We start from the raw sequence: 10,244 nt of genomic DNA on the forward strand, positions 1-10,244 counted from the left end.
ACAAAGGGCTTCTCCTCAGCAGCAACACAATTTCTGAGAGGATGGTAGTATATACCATTATCTTCCTCCAGAAGGTAACCAGGGTAACCAGGGGCAGCAGCCACTAGTCTTTTCTGAACACCCATTGCTTCTGCTTGAAAATCCTTGCGAAATCTTCTCCAGAGATTTCTTGTAGAAACATCATCCAGACCATTTAGGAATGCATCCTTCAGAAGGTCTAGACTACTAATCACCTCATGTCTGAAGAGTTCCAGGTATGTAGAAGGTTCAGGTTCAGGCGGATTGAAGGTGAATTTGTAGTCAGGATAGAGAAGACAGTAGGGTTGGGATTTTCTGGTAGGTAATGGATGGAATAAAGAAGATGGAGGTGCGGTGGTTGATGAGGAGGGAATATCTGAGAGAATGATTGATGAGGTTGGAGTGTCAGATGGAATGAATTGAGGAGAGGGTGGAGTATTTGTAAAGGGAATTGGTGAGGGGAAATTATCAGAAGGAGTTGGTGGAAGAATGCTCAACGGTGTGGGGTTTAGAATGGGAGAGGAGGAGGATGATGGAGAAGGATTTGGTAGAGTGAAGTTTACTTTTGGTTCAGATGGAGGTGGTTGGAAAGATGGTTTAGGGACAGAAGGAGATGGAGTAAGGACATTTCTGGAGATTTGTACAGAAGAAGAGGAAGAAGATCTGGTTCTGCGAAAAGAATCTCTGATCCTTTTATCTCTTCGTTCTTTAGAGTCCACCTTGTCAGGATCATAGGTGACCCTCAACTTCTTGGCTCTTTCAGCCTCATCTTCTTCAGCCTTTCTTTTTAACCTTGCCTGTCGTTCCTTCTTATCCTTCTTCAGAATATCTTCTTTAGACGGAAGTACTCTGCCACGGATCCAAGCAGGATCAACATCTGATTGCTTCCTCACGCAATCTTCCAAGTAAAACTTGACAACTTGATCAAGTTCTTTATGAAACAGAGAGATGAACCCTTTAACAGCAATTCTTCTGGACAGAATGTCAGGAAAGCTTGTGCACATAACAGGTACATTCTTAATGACTTCCAGTCCGAACAGATCAACACCATTGAAGATGGGACCTTGAGTTACTCCAAGAAAATGCGAGGCATTACGATTTCTGATGGAGTCCACCACTTTGCTTTCAATCAGAATGTCTGAAATCATCCTTCCGAAAGGAATGGTTGTTCTTGGAATATGAGGGTACTTCGCCCTTTCATCTTCTCTTGACTCAAAGATAGAGGTTTTCAGATTCTCAAATAGAATATGAGAGATGTTGATCTCTATCTTTTTGCCAATGCAGAAAAGAGTATACTTGTGAGTCGGGCTGATGTAGGAGGAGCAGCGCATCTTTTTTCTATGGTGAAGAGAACCCAGGATAATCTCAGCCCATACTTTATAAAAAGGCTTTAAGTTGCCCGTAAAAGCAGAGTCAGTTCCAACAACCGTAGAGATTTGTTTTTCAACTAAAGTCCAGTCAACTGTATGGGGTTGAAATTCAGACCAACCTTCTTCATCATTAAGATTGTACAGCTTTCTGATGAGTTTCTCAGTGATAGTCACTTCATGCCCTAGCACGAATGAAATGATGGCAGTTGGGGTAACTGTTGCATGTACCCAAAACTCCTTTACAAGTTCAGGATAGATTGGACCAACCAATCTATCAAGATATTTAGACCATCCTTGCTCTAAGATTCTTGCATCACACTGAAAGCCATTTGCTTTAAGGTTGTTGATGTCCACAGCCGATTCACATAGAACTTCCAGTTCTTTCGTGGGTATTAAGCATGTTTTCAACGGAGCATCATTTTTGCTTAAACGGTTCTGTGTGGAAGTGATACTATCTTTAGAGATTGATGAACGAGAGGATGGATTCATTATGATAATGCTTTGTGATCAAATCAAGAACTAGGGTTTGAAGAAAGATGCAACAATGTGAATGCACAACAGAGAGAGAAAGAGAGAAAAAATGAGAATGAAGATGAAGCGGGTTATTTAAAAGATTTAAAAAAAAATCAATATGCATTTAATGAGAATTGACATTAGGAGAGAGAGGACACAGTAAATGAAATGATTTAATACAGTTACCTAGGTCGGCGTCTTTTCAACTGCACGCTTTGTACTAACCGTACAGATACGTGTTCATCATCAGATAATAGATGACAGCTGTATTAAGAATAGACTTTACGCCTTCAGATTCTGATCACTTCTTCTGAGTTGATCAAGTTTCTCTTCTGGAAATACTCCTTCTGAAGTGTGCTGATATAAGACTGAATGATCTTCTGATCCATTACTTCTGATATACACAGCTTCTGGAGGTATACTTCTTTGTTCTGCAGCTTCTGATAAGACAAAACTGTATCTGCAGAAATTCTTAAGCTCTTTGTTTCATCAGAAACAAGTTTATCATCAAAACAGATGTTTACTGATTTGTCCACAATTAATGTTTCAATGTTGTATATTCTGTAGCATTTAGAGCAATCAGAAAAATCAAGAATGAAACACCAATGCTTTAGAGACAAACAAAACAGATGGTTCCAAGACTAATAAACTTTCTTTTCTGAATTCCTACAAACAAAGTTTCTTCAACAGATTTAAGAACCAGAACTTGAAAGACAATCTTTCTTCCCTTCAAGTGTTGAGACCAACTTGAATCCAGGTGTCAGGTCATGTTGAATGTTGTCTTCTTTGTTATCAAGAGAATCTGCAAAAGAAATAATCTTTTTCTTTGGTACCCACATCTTCTTGGGTCCTTTCTTGTTAGATTTTCTCAAGTTCTGATTGAACTTGGGTTTAACATTGTAAGCAATAGGAGGAACAGCATGATAATTCTTAATGTGAGTTTCATGATATTTCCTAGGTTGTGTCACATGTTTCTTGGTGTGTGTAATGTGAAAACTTTGTGCATGTGAAGTGTGCCTAATATCATGAGAGTGGCCATACTTGAACTGATCATACAATGGCTTGTATGTGAGTTTCATTTCATCAACAGGTTCAAGTTTGTATGGGGTTTCACCCTCATAACCAATGCCAACTCTTTTGTTTCCAGACACAGCATATATCATAGAAGCTAGCTGACTTCTGCCAATACTTCTAGATAAGAACTTTCTGAAACTTAAATCATATTCTTTCAGAATATGGTTCAGACTAGGAGTGGATTTTTCTGAATCAGAAGGAGATCCAACATTATTGGATAATTTTAAAAGTTTTTCTTTTAATTCAGAATTCTCCAACTCAAGCTTCTTTGTTTCAAATTCAAATTGCTTTTTCAGCTTTTTGTATTTGAGACTAATCTGAGACTTGAGTTCCAGAAGTTCAGTTAGACCGGAAACTAACTCATCTCTAGTAAGTTCAGAAAATACCTCTTCAGAATCTGATTCTGATGTAGATTCTGATCCGTCATCTTCTGTCGCCATCAGCGCACAGTTGGCCTGCTCATCTTCTGAATCATCTTCTGACTCATCCCAGGTTGCCATAAGACCTTTCTTCTTATGAAACTTTTTCTTGGGACTTTCCTTCTGAAGATTTGGACATTCATTCTTGTAGTGTCCAGGCTCATTGCATTCATAGCACATGACCTTCTTCTTGTCAAATCTTCTTTCATCAGAAGATTCTCCACGTTCAAATTTCCTTGAACTTCTGAAGCCTCTGAACTTCCTTTGCTTGGTCTTCCAGAGTTGATTTAGCCTTCTGGAAATCATGGACAGTTCATCTTCTTCTTCAGATTCTGATTCTTCAGGATCTTCTTCTCTAGCCTGAAAAGCGTTAGTGCATTTCTTGATATTAGATTTTAATGCAATAGACTTACCTTTCTTTTGAGGCTCATTTGCGTCCAGCTCAATTTCATGACTTCTCAAGGCGCTGATAAGCTCTTCCAGAGAAACTTCATTCAGATTCTTCGCAATCTTGAATGCAGTCACCATCGGACCCCATCTTCTGGGTAAGCTTCTGATGATCTTCTTTACGTGATCAGCCTTGGTGTATCCCTTGTCAAGAACTCTCAATCCAGCAGTCAGAGTTTGAAATCTCGAAAACATCTTTTCAATGTCTTCATCATCCTCCATCTTGAAGGCTTCATACTTCTGGATTAAGGCAAGAGCTTTTGTCTCCTTGACTTGAGCATTTCCTTCATGAGTCATTTTCAAGGACTCATATATGTCATAGGCCGTTTCCCTGTTAGATATCTTCTCATACTCAGCATGAGAGATAGCATTCAGCAAAACAGTTCTACATTTATGATGATTCCTGAAAAGCTTCTTTTGATCATCATTCATTTCTTGCCTTGACAGCTTTACGCCTCTGGCATTTACAGGATGTTTGTAACCATCCATCAGAAGATCCCATAGATCACCATCTAGACCCAGAAAGTAACTTTCCAGTTTATCTTTCCAGTATTCAAAGTTTTCACCATCAAATACCGGCGGTCTAGTATAACCATTGTTACCGTTGTATTGCTCAGCAGAGCCAGATGTAGATGCAGGTGTAGGTATAGTCCTTTCACTTTCATCAACCATCTTTTAAATGAAGCGTTTTTCTCTTCCTGAATCTTTTCTAAACACGGTTAAGTGCTTGCACCTTAGAACCGGCGCTCTGATGCCAATTGAAGGATAGAAAAACACTTAGAAAGGGGGGGGATTGAATAAGTGTGACTTTAAATCTTGGACGATAAAAATAAATTGCACAATTATTTTTATCCTGGTTCGCTGTTAACGAAGCTACTCCAGTCCACCCCCGCAGAGATGATTTACCTCAACTGAGGATTTAATCCACTAATCGCACGGATTACAATGGTTTTCCACTTAGCCGCAACTAAGTCTTCCAGAGTCTTCTGATCACAACCTGATCACTCCAGGAACAACTGCTTAGTTCACTCCTAAGACTTTTTCTAGAGTCTACTGATCAACACGATCACTCTAGGCTTAGTTCACTCCTAAGACTTTCTGCTCAGCCAACTGCCAAGACTTCCTGCTCAGCCAACTGCTAAGACTTCCTAGAGTATACTGATCAACTGATCACTCTAGTTCCTTACAACTTAATGTAATCTATTCAAGAGTTTACAAATGCTTCTTAAAAGCGATAATCACAACTGTGATATTTCTCTTACAATTTAAGCTTAATCTCACTAAGATATTACAACAGCAATGTAGTGAGCTTTGATGAAGATGAAGATTCTGAGCTTTTGATTGAACAGCGTTTCAGCAAGTTAATTTGAATTGTATTGGTGCGAAATCGTTAACCTTGCTTCTCATCAGAACTTCATATTTATAGGCGTTGAGAAGATGACCGTTGAATGCATTTAATGCTTTGCGTGTTCCGTACAGCTTTGCATTTAATGTTATACGCTTTTGTCAACTACCTCGAGCCTTGTTCACGCTGTGTCTACTGACGTAGCCTTTAGTAGCTTTAACGTTCCTTTTGTCAGTCAGCGTAGTCTGCCACGTGTACTTCCTTCTGATCTGATGTTTGTGAATACGACGTTTGAATATCATCAGAGTCAAACAGCTTGGTGCATAGCATCTTCTGATCTTCTGACCTTGAAGTGCTTCTGAGCGTGATACCATCTTCTGATCTTCAGTGCTTCTGATCTCATGTTCTTCTGATGCTTCCATAGACCCATGTTCTGATTCTGCTTCGACCATCTTCTGATGTCTTGCCAGACCATGTTCTGATGTTGCACGCTGAACCATTTGAGACACAACTTCTGAGCGCTGAATTATGCGTACTCTTTATATATTTCCTGAAAGGGAAATTGCATTGGATTAGAGTACCATATTATCTTAAGCAAAATTCATATTATTGTTATCATCAAAACTAAGATAATTGATAAGAACAAATCTTGTTCTAACAGTTTGTTTGCATGGTGTTTCGTAAGGTAATGTTTGGATTGAGATCCGAGGTTTATTTCTGAAATTTTGAGAAGGTTCGCAAAGTACTTTAGGTACGAAGGATATGATGGGATTTATTTATTTGTGTTTGACTTGTCAGAAGTCGTCTGGTTTGATGTAACTGTTATCCATTCCTGAGTGGAAGCGGAATAACATTTCTATGGATTTTGTTTCTGGTTTGCCGAGGACTTCGAGTAATTGTGAGGTGATTTGGGTTATTGTGGATATATTGACGAAATATGCTCACTATATTCAGATAAGAATGGATTAACCGATGGAAGTACTTGCAAGTTGTATATTGGTCAGGTTGTTTGTTTAATGGTGTTTCGTAAGGTAATGTTTGGATTGAGATCTGAGGTTTATTTCTGAAATTTTGAGAAGGTTCGCAAAGTACTTTAGGTACAAAGTTGCGTTGAGTTTGGCGTCTCATCCTCAAACAGATTGGTCAGACTGAGAGGACGATTTGGTCACTTAAGGATCTATGAGGGCTCGTGTTATGAAACAAGGATGTGTTTGGATTAGCTTTTTGCCTTTGATCAGATGATACAAATACTTTTGTCTGGTGTGCGAGCTGACACAGCAGATTAAGAGGTTGAGTCTGTTAAGAGAGAACAATGAGTTTCTGGTGAATACTAGAAAGAGCTGGAAGTTGGATATGAAATTGGTAAATCTGTTTGTTGCGGGAAATCAGAGTGCGCATCAGAAGCGTGAATGACGCGGTTCGTATGTTTATGAATTGTTAGAGTTCAAATTTTGGACAGTGGACGTGGTAAGAATGATAAGACCACCAGATGTTTTGGTTACATGTTTGACTGCTATGTCTTGGCATGGTTGTTTGGATGTTGTGCGACCGGGATGTTGGTATTCTAGTTTTGTTGAGGCTGTTCAGAAGTTATATATGTCGTGGAACTTTATGTCCTTATCTAAGATGATGTCTCGTTTCCATGGTTATGGTTCGAGTACATGTAGCTAATTCCTTTGATGGGGGATTAGGGGTGTGTTGCCTTTGATGATGGTAACAATCTGGTTGCAGTTTGGTCGATGAGTGCATTGTATGGGCATTGCATCTCATTGTCGTTGTTGTGTTTTAGTTGTTTTGCTTTTAGCTAGAGTGATTAGTTGTTGGTGCTGATGGTGTCGTTGTTTTTCGTGGCTTGATAGTTGGTTAGTAGGATGTGAGGGTGTATCCAGGTTTGTTTGCGTTTGGGATATTTCCGAGGACGGAAATCTTCTAAGTGGGGGAGAGTTGTAAGCCCGGAAAAATAAGTATATGCTTAATTTGGACGTTTGTGACGTTTATTGGAATTTTACCGTTTTTGGAGTCGTTTCAGTCGGTATTAGTTCGGGATGGAGGACTAATATTTAATTGAAGGTTTTCATATTTTTGGTACTGGAAATATTATTAAGGTAATATTCTGCGTTTTGGGGTTTTTCTGAGCAATTGATTTTGGACCGTAAAGTGAGATATTTTGTTAAGTGGCTAAGAGATATTTGTGGGAGAAAAGATAAGAAGGGAAAAAGGATAGAAAGAAAGAGGAAGAAAAACAGGAAAGAAGAAAAGGAAAAGGAAGAGAGAAAGGAAGAGAAGAAGAAGAGGAAAAGAGATTTTTGTGGAGATCAAAACAAACCTTGATCAAAGAACAAATCCAAGGTAAGGGGTGAATCTAATTTATCTTGGATGTATGATTCTTATAGTCTTGTTCTTGTTCTTGTTCTTGTTCTTATTCTTGTTCTTGTTCTTCTTGTTCAATTTCCAAAACTTTCTTATGTGGTCTTTGTTTGATCTAAGCTTGTTTGAGAATAATTGTATGGTGATTAAATGATATCTTTGTTGTGTGTGTTTGATGAGTTTCCATTTTCTTTTCCATTTCCATGGCTTGATTAAGTTTGAAGAAAATGTTAGGTTTTGAGAGAGATTGATGAATCAACCATGAAAAGTTTGATGTTAGGTTATTTCTATGGTATGTATGTGTTGTATTGATGTTATAATGATGTATAGGTGTTATAGAAATGTTTATAAGAGTTTGGTTGGTGGAAATGGTGATTATAGGGTTTCTACGAAGCTTAGGTCGACCTACTCAGAGGTTTGCGTCGACCTGTGCAGCCTAAAAGGCAATAATCTGCGTTTTCTGCAGAATGCGTCGACCTATTGGGTCAGCGTGCGCATACCCGAGGGTGACAGGAGTTCAATGCGTCGACCTATGTTTTCCATGCGTCGACCTACAGCTTTTTCCAATTTTGACATATTTTGTAACGATCATAACTTTTGATCCGTAACTCCGATTTTGTCGCGGTTCGAAGCGTTGGAAAGCTAAGACAATAATCTACACTAATATTTATTGAAATGGTTCATAGGATGTAGTATCCTATTATTTTTATTAGGATTTAGTGGTAGAACTAAGTGGGGTTAACATATGAAGTATGTTTATGTTTTCCAAACTTTGAAAAGTCGTATCTTTTAACTTGGGTGTTCGTTTTATGTGTCGTTTGAAACGTTTGGAAGCTATTTCCATGCTCTATATGATGATGTAGGATGTAGTAGTAGTTGGTTGATTTTCATAAATTTTTTTGTAAACTAGTGCATGATAAATCATGATGATGTGTTGTGTGAACGTTATCGTATTGATACGAGGTATATGATTAATTGTCGATAACATGAGATCATGTTCGTATGTGTTATGTATTAATGAATGTTCATTCTTGATATGTGACGATGTTTGGTTGTTTGTTGTTAACATGATGTGTGGCCTTATGGCAAGTAATTGTTGTTATGAGAATGATGTATTGTCATTGTTAAATTGTTGTTTTACAACTTGATGATGATGTATTGATGAAGTTGTGGGCCGATGGCCAATATTAATTTGATGTGTATAAGTGTGTTATACGTTCATCTATGCCGATGTGGCAAGTATGTTTTGACGGTGAATGTGTGTTGTGTGCTTATTAATGCCTGTGTGGTAATTATGGTGTGATGTAATTGATAACGATGTTATTAATTGGTGATGTATCCTTTTGGATAGAATATAAACGATGTAACGTGAGTGTATGATCGTGTTATATTATTGATGATGTTGTTGTCATGTAATAGAGTCATATATTTGCGCATCATAACATTTCAATACGTTAATGGCGGAATGCTGTTAACAGATGGCCTGCGGGCATTGGTTACCAGTAGGAGCTTAATGCTCGGTAACGGTATATTAGCCTAAGTTGCAAGAGGTCATCAGTGGGAGCTACATGCTCGATGACGACAACCTGCGGGCTTCCTGAGTGGAATAAAGTCCCAGCATAATGCTCGACAAGGGTCATCAGTGGGAGCTACATGCTTGATGACGACAGCCTGCGGGCTTCCTGAGTGGAATAAAGTCCCAGCATAATGCTCGGCCAGGTGTATTTGTCCTAACGACAAGGAGGAGTTTACTCCGGATTTGGTACCACATGCATATGCATAGTCGAGTCTCATTCATCATTGTTTGTATTTATAATTTATGTTATCATTCATGTGTCGCATTACTTATATATCGATTGTGGTTGAATGAGTGGATTGCCGTGACTTTTATTCTTGAGATATTATGTTGATCCGTGTGTTGTATTTTGATTAATTGTGTTTTAGTCGCTACACATATTATACTTATTCGTAATGAACTATATACTCACCCTTCTGCTGATTTGATGCTTGAGTGGCATCCTGCAGATTAGCCGCTTCGGGAGTCTTTGGAAGAGGTAGTTCTCTAGTTGGTCTTGTCGGTTTCTCTGATACGTAACACCGGGGAGTCGGGAGTCTGTTGTTATTTATTTGTATACGACTCTTTTGAACATGTATATGTGATAACGTGTCATTGTGTATTGTAAACACTTTATTTTGGAAAACTCCTCTTTGAGAGTGAGAACTATACGTACATTTTTATGTTCATATCTTCAGTGTGTTATGTATCGTTTTATAGGTAGGTGTTGTATGCTTTTGGCATCGTTGATGGCCGTTTGTTTTCTAGGTGTTTCTTGGTTACTTGGTGTAACATCCTAATTGTGTTGTATGAAATTTTAATACTCTGATATTTTCTTGCCTAAATACTTTGGGTAGAATTGGGGTGTTACAATTAACAACTAACTGAGAGAAAGAAACAATTGAAAATAAGGTCTTGGGCAACTTGGACAAAAAGATCATGCAATGTAATGCCAAATGTACACATGGTCAAACCAACGGAGCACAAAGGAAACAAGCACCATGACGGTCAGCAGCATGTATCTGTTAAGAAATTCCCACCCCATGTCACAGGTTGAAACTAGACTTGGGTAGGTCAAAAGGTCCACAGACTACTAGCGGTACATGTGAAAGTATTATCATCGTAGCAGTATAGTG

This window comes from Vicia villosa, linkage group LG7 (genome assembly GCF_029867415.1).
Source record: "Vicia villosa cultivar HV-30 ecotype Madison, WI linkage group LG7, Vvil1.0, whole genome shotgun sequence".
Taxonomy (NCBI): domain Eukaryota; kingdom Viridiplantae; phylum Streptophyta; class Magnoliopsida; order Fabales; family Fabaceae; genus Vicia; species Vicia villosa.